The 12,290-nt window shown below is 47.2% G+C and overlaps 1 protein-coding gene across 2 annotated transcripts in view; it reads right to left on the reverse strand.

Moving 5' to 3' along the window:
* Positions 1-12,290, reverse strand: part of RGS6 (regulator of G protein signaling 6) — a 964,496-nt gene that overhangs the window by 163,645 nt on the left and 788,561 nt on the right. The window lies entirely within an intron of this gene.

The following is a 12,290-nucleotide window of genomic DNA, read 5'->3' on the forward strand; positions in this document are numbered from 1 at the left end:
CCGGCGGCCGCCATTGTTCCGCATGCGTGATTATAACCCCGCCTACCACCATGGTTTCCGTGGCATTCATAACATAACATAACGCACGCATACACCCATTCACACACACTTTCAAACATACACGCAGACACGCATTAACATAACACAACGTACATGCACTCACACCTCCATACATGCACACACGCATTCAACACGCAACACCCCCGCATCCACGCACACACAAACATTCACACACCCCCACACACACAACACTCCCTCCCCCTCCTCCCCCTGTCGGAGACCCGACTTACCTGGATCCAGGTGGTCCTCCGCCAGGAGATGGGATGGGGCGCTGCTACCACCAGCAGTGCCCACCAGCAGAACACCGGCAGGCCGTAATATTGGTCATAATACGGCTGGCAGCAGTCTACTGGCGTGGCGCTGCTGGAGCAGCAGCGCCACCTTACCGCCATCCGCCAGCATGGCCACAGCCGGATTTCCACCATTCTTGAGCCGGAAATGCGGCAGTGGTCATAATATGACGGACGGCTGGTAGCTGCGTTGATGGTCTTTTGGCGGTCGTCGCCGCAGCGGTAGGCGGTTTTTACCACCGAAGTTAAAATGAGGGCCTAAATATTAAGGGCTTCTTTTATGAACTAATCACGCAGCGCAGTAAGTCACCTCGCTGCGCTGCGTGATGGGGAAAGGGCAGTAATGCACCGTACTTAACATTGTACAGCGCATTCCTGGCTCTTCCCTGCACTGGTGCACAATGTGCGGAATAGTGCCAGCACAAAATGCAGCGCACATAGAAAGAGGAAGCAATGACGACAAATAGACATACTTCTTGTTACACCTCACCTGGGGAGGCATAGCAGTTTTGGCGAATTCTCAGGTCTACCACTCACGGTAAATCTGGGAACGTGTCAAAATCCATGGGTGTTGCATGGGAACACACATGCAACACCCATGGAACGCCTCCCTAGGGCAGTGTAAAGTAACGCAGCGATTTGCGCTGCTTTGAGTAACATTGGATTTATCAAGCTATTCAGGGCCAAACAAGGTGGCCCCGCGTGGCTTGACATGTTGCATGTAATAGTTGGTCGTGCGTGCATCCCTTTGTGTGGTGAAAAAGAGAAGCAACTGCTACATAATATGGTCCTGAGTTGGCGTCCTCAGACTGATTTGTGGGAGCAGTGCAAACGCATTAAAGCATCAATGCATCAAAGCATCAATGTATGACCGATGGGTGGCCTGAGTTGAAAATAGGAAAGCCCCAACCTTCCATTAAAATAAAAATGTTGATTTTGTTATATTTGTTTGTAAACTAAATATTTCACCATTTGTGTATTTGTTTGATTAATTCTTGTTTCTGATTTTTGTGTATAGTTCTGAGGTTCAAATCGTCGAAATTGCTTAAGACTCAGTAGGGGGGGGAGGGGCGGATTCCAATAATGGTTCAGTGGAGGTCCCTGGATTTTAGTAAGGATTAAGTAGGGGCCCACAGAAGTCAAAAGGTTAAGGCCATTGCCTTACATGGTGTAGCATACTACCCGTGTAGGCAACAGTCTCAGTGCTCGGTATCCAGCCACACACCCTGCACGGTGTAGCGTGCCACCCATATAAGCAGTGGCTTCTGCGCCCCACGTAGGAAGTGCTATATAAATGTTACAATACGTCAAGCTGTTTTACCTATTCCATGCTGTTAACGCGTAATAATAAATAACAGATGGAGCTCTTTTGCCATCTTGTGGTCATTAACGGCATTACGCGCAGTACACCATGTAGCACGGGACTATAGGGCCAGATGATGACATTAATGATTTGTAATGTACAGGCAAGGCCAGGCGCACATATGCATCTAATAACAAGCCATATATACACTATATCAGTTTAGTACAGCTGACAAGACACACCATTAGCATTCCTGTCCAGTCAAACCTTTCCTTCAAATTTGCCTCGGATTGATTGGACTCAGTGCTCTCCTATGTGCCGTGATTCACTGTTATCGTCTCCTCTCCCTGGACACCACAAACCCCCTCTTTCCCTAACCCAGCCCTCTGCCCACATCCTGGAGCCTGGACAGCTAAGTGCGCCTCTCTGCATACAGGACTGGCTGCTGTGTGGCATCTGTGACACCTTACCACACCCATCCTCTTTACAACCACCCTCACCCCTCCTCTTTACAACCTTTCCACACCCCTCCTCTTTACAACAACCCTCACCCCTCCTCTTTACAACCACCCTCACCCCTCCTCTTTACATCCACCCTCACCCCTCCTCTTTACAACCATCTTCACCCCTCCTCTTTACAACCACCCTCACCCCTCCTCTTTACAACCACCCCTCACCCCTCCTCTTTACAACCACCCCACCTCTTTACAGCCACCCTCACCCCTCCTCTTTACAACCACCCTCACCCCTCCTCTTTACAACCTCCCCTCACCCCCCTCATTACAACCACCCTCCTCCCTCCTCTTTACAACCACCCTCACCCCTCCTCTTTACAACCTTCCCACACCCCTCCTCTTTACAACCATCCCACACCCCTCCTCTGTACACCCACCCTCACCCCTCCTCTTTACAACCACCCTCGCCCCTCCTCTTTACAACCTTTCCACATCCCTCCTCTTTACAACCATCCTCACCCCTCCTCTTTACAACCTTTCCACACCCCTCCTCTTTACAACCTTCCCACTCCCCTCCTATTTACAACCACCCTCACCCCTCCTCTTTACAACCTTCCCTCGCCCCTCCTCTTTACAACCTCCCCTCACCCTCCTCTTTACAACCTTCCCACGCCCCTCCTATTTACAACTACCCCACCCTCCTCTTTACTACCTTTCCACGCCCCTCCTATTTACAACTACCCTCACCCCTCCTCTTTACAACCTCCCCTCACCCTCCTCTTTACAATCTTCCCACACCCCTCCTCTTTACAACCACCCTCACCCCTCCTCTTTACAACCACCCTCACCCCTCCTCTTTACAACCTTCCCACGCCCCTCCTCTTTACAACCTTCCCACGCCCCTCCTCTTTACAACCACCAAACTCCCCTCACCCCTCCTCTTTACAACCACCCTCACCCCTCCTCTTTATAACCTTTCCACGCCCCTCCTCTTTACAACCACCAAACTCCCCTCACCCCTCCTCTTTACAACCTCCCCTTACCCCTCCTCTTTGCAACCACCCTCAACCCTCCTCTTTACAACCTCCCCTCACCCCTCCTCTTTACAACCTCCCTGCAACCCTCCTCTTTGCAAATACCCTCACCCCTCCTCTTTACAACCTTCCCACACCCCTCCTCTTTACAACCACCTTCACCCCTCCTCTTTACAACCTTCCTTTACTCCTTCTCTTTACAACCACCCTCACTACTCCTCTTTACAACCTCCCCTCAACCCTACTCTTTAAAACCATCCCTCGCCCTTCGTCTTTACAGCCTCCCTCACCACTCCTCTTTACAACCAACAAGCATTTGCAATGCAATAGGTCTCACATTCACTTGAGTTAGAGCTATTGGCATTATAAATTCCTACATGAACTTTTCTTGCCACATAAATTGGTCAACCATGCCTCATAATGTCGTCTTTCACTGCCATACAATTCCAGTCACCCTTCATATAACTAAAGCACTTTCATTAACCTTCTTCCTCTATCTGCAGCAAAAAATGAAAATGTTGCCACTTAGCATCCTAATTTAAATCGGTCATGCTAATTCCAAAAGAATACCACGTTGACCACCCCACCATCAGACTTGCTGGCTGGCTAACACAATTCCTAAAAAAAAGACACAAGACAGCCACGGAGGAGATATGAGAGAATTAAACTAGAAGGGTCACCCACACATATCAAGAGTGTTCAAACAGTCATAGAGCCTCATTGCGACCCTGACGACCGGCGGTAACACCGCCAACAGGCTGGCGGTGTTCCGCCAGCTATTATGACCGTGGTGCATTAGCCACGGCCAAACTGCCGGCCCCTCCAACATACCGCCAGGCTTCGGCCTGGTGGTCATAATCCCCAGGGCAGCGGTGCAAGCACCGCTGCCCTGGGGATTATGAGTCCCCAACCGCCAGCCTGTCCACTGAGGTAAACACCGCCATGGAAAGGCTGGCGGTAAGGGGGACTCGGGGTGCCCCTGGGGGTCCCTGCACTGCCCATGCACTTGGCACGGCAGCGCAGGGGCCCCCAGGCACAGCCCCATCGCGCATTTCACTGCCCGAATTTTGGGCAGTGAAATGCGCAATGGGTGCAGCTGCACCCGATGCATATCAACATTGCTGCCGGCTCTATTATGAGCCGGCTGCAATGTTGATGTGACTTTTCCGATGGGCCAGCGGACGGAAACGCTGTGTCCGTCCGCTGGCCCAATGGAAAATTCGTAATAGGGAGCCAGATATACCGCCAGCACTGACCGCCGAAGTTGTAATGAGGGCCATAGTGTAAGAAGGATGTTAAGTTGGCCTGAATCATGGACGTAATTGTAGTTCCTGCACGAAAGAAGGAAATGCTGATCACAATGTCCATTCACTTTAACATGGGACACCCTAATTACATCACTTGCCACCAGAGCTTACACATTCATCTGGAATACCCTTCAAAGGACACAATTACGGTACATTACATTCATATAGAGGCTCATGCCAGTGGTTCCTTCTCCAGTGCCATTGTAAAGCAGCTAAACAGTCCCATCAGTGAGTTGAGAGGTATTAAATCAATAGATTAATGCGCTCAATGTGGCAGATTCTGTACGCCAAGCTTGCAAATGCAATTCGCCTAAGAAAAACGTAGTTATTCTTATGGTATTTCTTTTAACCTATGTTATTGTTCAAAATAAACAAAAGGCACGTTATTCCACGCTCGTTTCGTTTTCCTTCATTGCCATGGATGATTTAAAACTGTGTTGGCCATAGTGGACTGACATTTCTGTTGTTGATGAGCAATATGGATATTGATTATCAGGTAGGACTGATATGGCGTGCAGGAAATAGGGAGCTGATTTAAGTAACGACCCGTAGAGTTTCATAATTTCTTGGTACAAATGAACCACAAATGTTAGTGAAACAAAAATAAAATGTTGAAATGACTATGAACTCTCTTTTGAGGATGAGTGACCTAAGAAAATAATTATATCAGTCAGTATTAACTAAATCATGAAACACTAGACAGCCCGCTGACACCCTCTAAGAGAGGAACAGTTATAGTATTACGGTCAACAGTACATGTGCATGATGTTTTGTTTGGTTGGTTTTCATGGTAATGCATTCACTGCTATGTTTTGGTGTATTTTTAACACAGAAGGGGGAACCACACCTCAGAGACTCGTCCTATCAGAATGGGAGGGGCAGGCATGCTCAGCCTCAAACATGTAGGTGGCCCAAAATAAACAAGGTAAACATTCTTTTAACTATCCTAAAGCTAAAACAACTTGCTTTGTATGATATTCGCAAAATATTGGCCCCCAGCCAGAAGGAGAAAGAATCGCGGCTGGGATGAAAGGCAAACCGAAACCAGACCGGAGGAGGGAGGCGGGGCCATCACACGTGGTAACAGGAGGAAGCGTGACGTAGTGTGATGGCCAGCAAAAATGTTCTCTTAGTGAAAGCTCCCTGGGTGGGAACTTAGCACACAAAGGAGGGACATTTAGCACAATGCACCAATAAATGTGAAGCATTTAAGACAAGCACAACAAAGAACGAATTAGCAAGAGTGGGGGCGTTGTTAAAGCCCATGTACTGAACACAGCATGTCATGCAAAGACAGCACAGGTGCCGCCTAGACTTGACCTAAAAAGATGATCACTGCGCCAGACTTGATTAGAGTGCCCATTCATTCCTAGGCCTCTTCAATTACTCCGCCAAACCCCCTCGTCAGAGCCAATGCCAGGCAAGGAACCAAAAGCAGCCGTGGTGTAACAGCCAGAGCTGCCAACTTTGGAGCTGGGGAACTAGGTTCCAGTCTTGGTGTCGGCTCAGCATCCTGTGATTCTGGGCAAATCACTTAGGGCCAGATGTAGCAATCCGTTTGCATGTCGCAAACTGCGAAAATCGCAGTTTGCGCCATGCAAACGGCCTCACGCGATGCTCATTCCCAAATTGCGAGTCGGTACTGACTCGCAATTTGGGAATGCGACTCGCAAATAGGAAGGGGTGTTCCCTTCCTATTTGCGACTCGCATCGCAATTCAGAGTTGCTTTGTGACCGCGGATGCGGTCACAAACAAACTCGCAGTTACCACCAGTGTCACACTGGTGGTAACTCATTCCCAACTTTATGAATGTCGACAAAAATATTTTTTCAGAGCAGGACCACTACCTAATCTTAAAAAAAAAGAAACCAAATGTTTTCGGTATTTTTTTTATTTTGCAACTCGTTTTCCTTTAAGGCAAACGGGCTGCAAAATGAAAAAAAAAATGCTTTATTTTAAAAGCAGTCACAGACACGGAGGTCTGCTGGCTACAGCAGGCCACCATCCCTGTGAGTGCAGGGACTCGCTATGGGGTCGCAAAATGTGACCCACCTCATGAATATTGATGAGGTGGGTCTTTGCGACCCCATAGCGAGTCGCAGACGGTGTCTAAGACACCGTTCTGCATCCGAGATTGCGACTCCGAAATTGCGAGTCAGACTGACTCCACAATTTCCGAGTCGCAATCTCGGACGTTCCTACATGTTGCATTAAATCTCCTTGTACCTACCACAAAATGAATGTGTCCTTGTATTATGTAACTGGTGTTCATGTAAAACGATCCAAAACCTTTGGGTCGAGTTTCCGCTATATAAACTCGTAAAAAAAAATAAAAAAAACTTTCAAACTATTCCTGCTCACTTCCTCCACTCTACCACTTTTCATCCACCCAAATTCATATTCGTATTCATATTCATATTCTTTCTTTCTCTCATTCTCCCTCTCTCTCCCAACCCCAAATCTGCAAATGATGCAGCAGATGATAGATTACGTGGCAAATGGAGTATACTCATAATTATGTGAAAAACGCCACAACCACACAATCACATAATTCCAGTGGCCCCAGTTTTAGTGGACCATCTGCCTCTGGGTATTTATGGACACAATTTTCAGTTCAGAACTTCGATGGGTCTCCAGTCTCCAGGACTTTCATATTCTCACCTCCTGCATTCCATTCTTGGTGTTCTAGTATTGTTTTGTTTCCACTGAACTAATTGGGCTTCCACGCCTGAAAACAACAATTTGTACGTGGAAAGTTCAGGAGCGGGAGCTGAATGCATAAAGACGTGGAGGTTTAGAATATGACCCTGTATCAAGAGCAGAGGTGACTCAGAGGAAGTGATGCTGGTGCTTTGTTAAGAGCACCAGTTGGACATTCCCTGTATCAGGGGTGGAAATACCTCTGTGGTGTTGTCGTTGCAGGATCATTGGTTAAGCCTGAACACTGTTCATGGACCTCCTGCAGACCCATCTAATGTGATGTACATAAATGTCTGCATCGCAGAGGTGTATTTCGTTTCCTTTGTTCAAACCCTAGAAGGGGAACTAATTAAAGGCTGTAAAATCAATGCAATCCCCACCACTGTACTACAGAGTCCTCACCCCAACCCCCAGGCTGGTAAAGGTGATAGATCTCCTGTACCCAAATAGTGCCACATGTGCATGGTAGACATTGGAGTCATAGCCACGTTTATGGAATCTGTCATGACTAGAGAGACGTTAACGAAGGCAACCCTGTGGGATTTTCGGAGAGGTGGGTCCACTTCCACTGAATAGTGCAGTGCTTAATTTGAGCTGGTGCTTTCCAGTTCTCAGCACTGGCACTTAATTGTCAGCACTGGCACTTATGACAGTCTGCCACTTGGTGCAGTGTTTGTTTTCTTTAGAGACAAGCACAACAACAATTGTTAATTAAATAAATATACACTATGAGTGACTAGTATGTGCTCCCATTGTCTTTCCGGAAGGTTTGGGGGCCTGGAATTGTCACACTTGTAGGAGTGTGACATTTATTAGTCGTGTTGTGACTGTAACTGGCAGTACTAAGTGGCAATGGGGGGTGCAAGCAGAATTGGCCTCCTGACTAGAGTCCTGGCACTTGTTTTTTACCAGTTAAGAAATAGAGTCATGTACCACGGTGGCAGAAAAGTATATGAACGCAAACGGAAGAGATCCTTCCAAGTCACTCGATTTAAAAAAAACTGTTAAGAAACTCCAGTGTAGGACCAATTTGATGAAACTATGCTAGGCACAGTAAAGCAATGCTGCCAGCCTTGCCATGGCCATTTCCTGCTTGAAGATGCCCTCAGGGTGGGACATCCTTGGGCATTATATCTCTCTCCTCATCCCCTCTCGAACACCCCGCCCCCACGATCATCAATAAGAAATGCAGAGGAGTTGGAAGGAGAGCCAAGAGTGGGCCGGGTCGAGGCAGAGTGTGGAAAGGTCTGCCAGGCAGTGAAGGCACTGACTGGGGAAGTATCACCGGTGGTGGGTGGGCCTCCTAGCTGGTTGGCAGGGTAGCTGCGTGGGCGGGGCTTAGAGAATGGGCTTGAGGATGGCTGCTGAGTGACATCTGCCTGATCAAGGTCTTCTGGCAGTAGGTAACATTTCCAGCTGCAGCAAGGGACCGCCTTTTAATTAAAAAAGGTCCACATTGGCTTCCTCTCATTCCCTTTCAAGACAACCTAATGAGGACACTGGCACTTACAGGATTAAAAGTGATAAACATGCATTTAATCTCTCATTGACTCTCAAAAGTGGTTACTGAAGCTCCAAGAAAACCCAGAATTGAATTCAGAATTGTGAACATAAAAAGTTCCAATGCATAGCAAAAAGTTAAGGAATAAACTTCACATTAAAGACCTGATATCTTTCCACACCCTTATTCTGGTTGACAAGGTTTACTACAACAGTGGGACATATTACATATAGAAAAAACCCAGAACCATTCCTTCTCGTCCTTATGTTTGAGAATAAATACTTGCGGTTGCAGCCCTATAGCACTTAGGAAATCTTTGTAAATACATTTACTGTCAGTAAGCATAACTGCATGGACCATGTTCTATTTATTCTCTGGATGAACATGATGGCACGAACTGTGTTTCACTTATTCCCCATTAATATTATAGAGTGACTGCATTTTGTAAAGATTTAATAAAATTGAGGTTCTATGCAACCTTCTCTTGATTATATAAGTTTAGAAACCATGGGACTTATTCACCAAGGCATTTTGAACTATGTTCCTTAGTACTCCTGTAGTACTCTTTTACGTACTCTCACATGCCTTTGTGAGTTGAGCCCAAATATATAAAAAGGGAGCTCTATGGGAATATTCAGAAAATAGTATGAACAATTAGTATAAATAGAAAAGACTGTGTCCTCTTCACAATTTTACCAACAGAGAATTAGACATTTCAGGACAATTTACGAAGACAGGTAAGAGTATGGAAAAGAGTCCTCCTACAGTAGTATATTCCGTACTCATAAAGCTTCAGTGATTTGGCCCCTATGTGTTCAGGCTGTACAGTGAACGAGTGTTAGTATCTCTTCACTGATTACACAATGGGGTCACTACTCTTCTCCTCGGGGGAAGGGGTCCCAGGCATCTCATCTAGCCATTGGGCAGATCTCAAAGTCTGCAAGACTTGAGACAGGTGAGTAGTTGACTTGAGTATAGAGCAGTGAAGGTCACCAGGATTACATTCTCATGCCGCTATGTCATTGAAGGTTGTGATTCGCAATAGGTGGGTACAAGGCCACTGGTCTTCTATGTTTTTCCTAATCATTAAATGATATGTAGTTATGAAATTGTGTTATGACGGCCATGGCCTCGTGAACATTTAGGCTGTAATGTTTGACAAGTTCCGTCTGTCAGCTGTAGATGTAATGCTGAGGTGATTAAAAATTGATCTTCAATGACAAAGGTAAGGACAGTGATGCAATGACACAGCCCACACATTTCAAATAGCCTCCTGACTTGGACACAAGGCAGGACAGTCAACTATCATGTAGACCGGATCCATGATGGTCAAGTACTGAAACAGATGGATAAGTACTGATGTAGCTGCAAACCGGACCCTGGTTGGGCAAGTACTGATGTAGCTGCAGGCCTAATCCAGGTTGGAGAAGTACTGGTGTAGCCCCAGACTAGATCCAGGTTGGACAAGTACTGATGTAGCCGCAGTCTGGATCCAGGTTGGGGAAGTACTGATGGAGCTTCAGGCTGAATCCATGTTGGACAAGTACTGATGGAGCTTCAGGCTGAATCCAGGTTGGCCAAGTACTGTCATAGCTGCAAACTGGATCCAGGTTGGGCAAGTACTGATGGAGCTGCAGAGTGGATCTAGGTTGAACAAGCACTGATGTAGCTCAGGTTAATCCATGTTGGACAAGTACTGATGAAGCTGCAGACCAGATCCAGGATGGACAAGACTGATGTAGCTGCAGACCAGATCCAGGATGGACAAGACTGATGTAGCTGTAGAGCAGATCCAGGATGGTCAAGTACTGAAACAGATGGACAAGTACTGATGTAGGCGCAGACTGGATCCAGGATGGAGAAGTATTGACATAGGTGCTGACGGGATACAGATGGACAAGTATTGATGTAGTTTCAGACTGGATCCAGGTTAGATAAGTGCTGATGTAGCCGCAGTCTGGATCCAGGTTGGAGAAGTACTGATGTAGCCACAGACTAGATCCAGGTTGGACAAGTACTGATGTAGCTGCAGACTGGATCTAGGTTGGACAGGCAGTGATGTAGGCGCAGACTGGATCTAGGATGGAGAAGTACTGATGTAGGTTGCAGACTAGATCCAGGTTGGACAAGTACTGATGGAGGCACAGACTGGATCCAGGTTAAGGGTTATTCTCTGGTTTGCTTCTTCCCTCTTTGTGAACTTTTAAAACACAAGTGAAACATTTCACAAAGCAAAAACAAATGTTAAAAAGCCTGTTTCTGCATCAGAAATAAACTCTTTTTATGGGAACCGTGTGCCTAGTAGTAAAGTTATGCAACTTGAGAGAATTGTAAAGGTGTGAACTTTTCACCACATCCCCAGTGAAATGTACACTTTCCACAACCCTGGTTACAAATGAGTTGCCAGAAATATTGTTTTTGGAACAGTGTTCACAAAGCAGCCAGAGGTCAGCCTGTGCCTGTTTACAGATTATACAAACACTGGTCACGAGGCTGGCACTCCAGAGAGATTGGAGAATGGGGCACGAGGTTTGAAAATGAGGGTTAGAGGGGGCAGCGAGTCAAGAGCTAATTTTAATTATACAGTAGTTGAATTAAACATTGATCAGCAGTGCGATAGGAGGAAGAGCAGAAGAGAGAATTAGATAGTTGGATGGCTTGACGGAATAATCATAGATAGATAGATAGATAGATAGATAGATAGATAGATAGATAGATAGATAGATAGATAGATAAATAGATAGGCTATACACAAACATATCATGCTGAGTGATTCATCTCAAAGAAATGCTTTTAAAAAGAAAATATAAATATCATGGCTTGAAACTGTGGTCATGCTTTTTAAAGTTCCTTATGAGACAAACACACTGTGACATGAAGGAGCAACAGAATTACTGTTAACATAAAACAAGCCTGTGACCCATGCCTGATGAAAATAGGACTTAGGGGGTCATTCTGACCCCGGCGGGCGGCGGTCGCCGCCTGCCTGGAGGGAACCGCCATTTGGCCGCCCCGCGGTCAAAAGACCGCTGGGGCCATTCCAACTTTCCCGCCGGCCCAGCGGTAAAGGGGCCTGCAACACAGAAGCCGGCTCCGAATGGAGCCTGCGGTGTTGCAGGTGTGCGACGGGTGCAGTTGCACCTGTCGCGCTTTTCACTGTCTGCTAGGCAGACAGTGAAAAGCAGGCTGGGGCCCTGTTAGGGGGCCCCTGCACTGCCCATGCCAGTGGCATGGGCAGTGCAGGGGCCCCCAGGGGCCCCAAGACACCCGTTCCCGCCATCCTGTTCCTGGCGGTAAAAACCGCCAGAAACAGGCTGGCGGGAAGGGGGTCAGAATCCCCATGGCGGCGCTGCTTGCAGCGCCGCCATGGAGGATTAGCCCAGCCGGGGGTAAATCGGCGGGAAACCGCCGGCCCCGGTTTTCTGACCGCAGCTTTACCGCCGCGGTCAGAATGGGCAAGGAAGCACCGCCAGCCTGTTTGCGGTGCTTCCGTCGTCCCCGGCTATGTGTCATTTTTTGACGCAAAAAAGCGGCGCAAACTTACAAAATACCATTGTATCTTGTAAGTTTGCACCGCTTTTGCGTCAAAAAATGACGTAAACGCGGCGCAAAAAAAATGATAAATCAGGGCCTTAGTAA

The sequence above is a fragment of the Pleurodeles waltl genome, chromosome 9 (assembly GCF_031143425.1).
Source record: "Pleurodeles waltl isolate 20211129_DDA chromosome 9, aPleWal1.hap1.20221129, whole genome shotgun sequence".
NCBI classification, from domain to species: Eukaryota; Metazoa; Chordata; class Amphibia; order Caudata; family Salamandridae; genus Pleurodeles; species Pleurodeles waltl.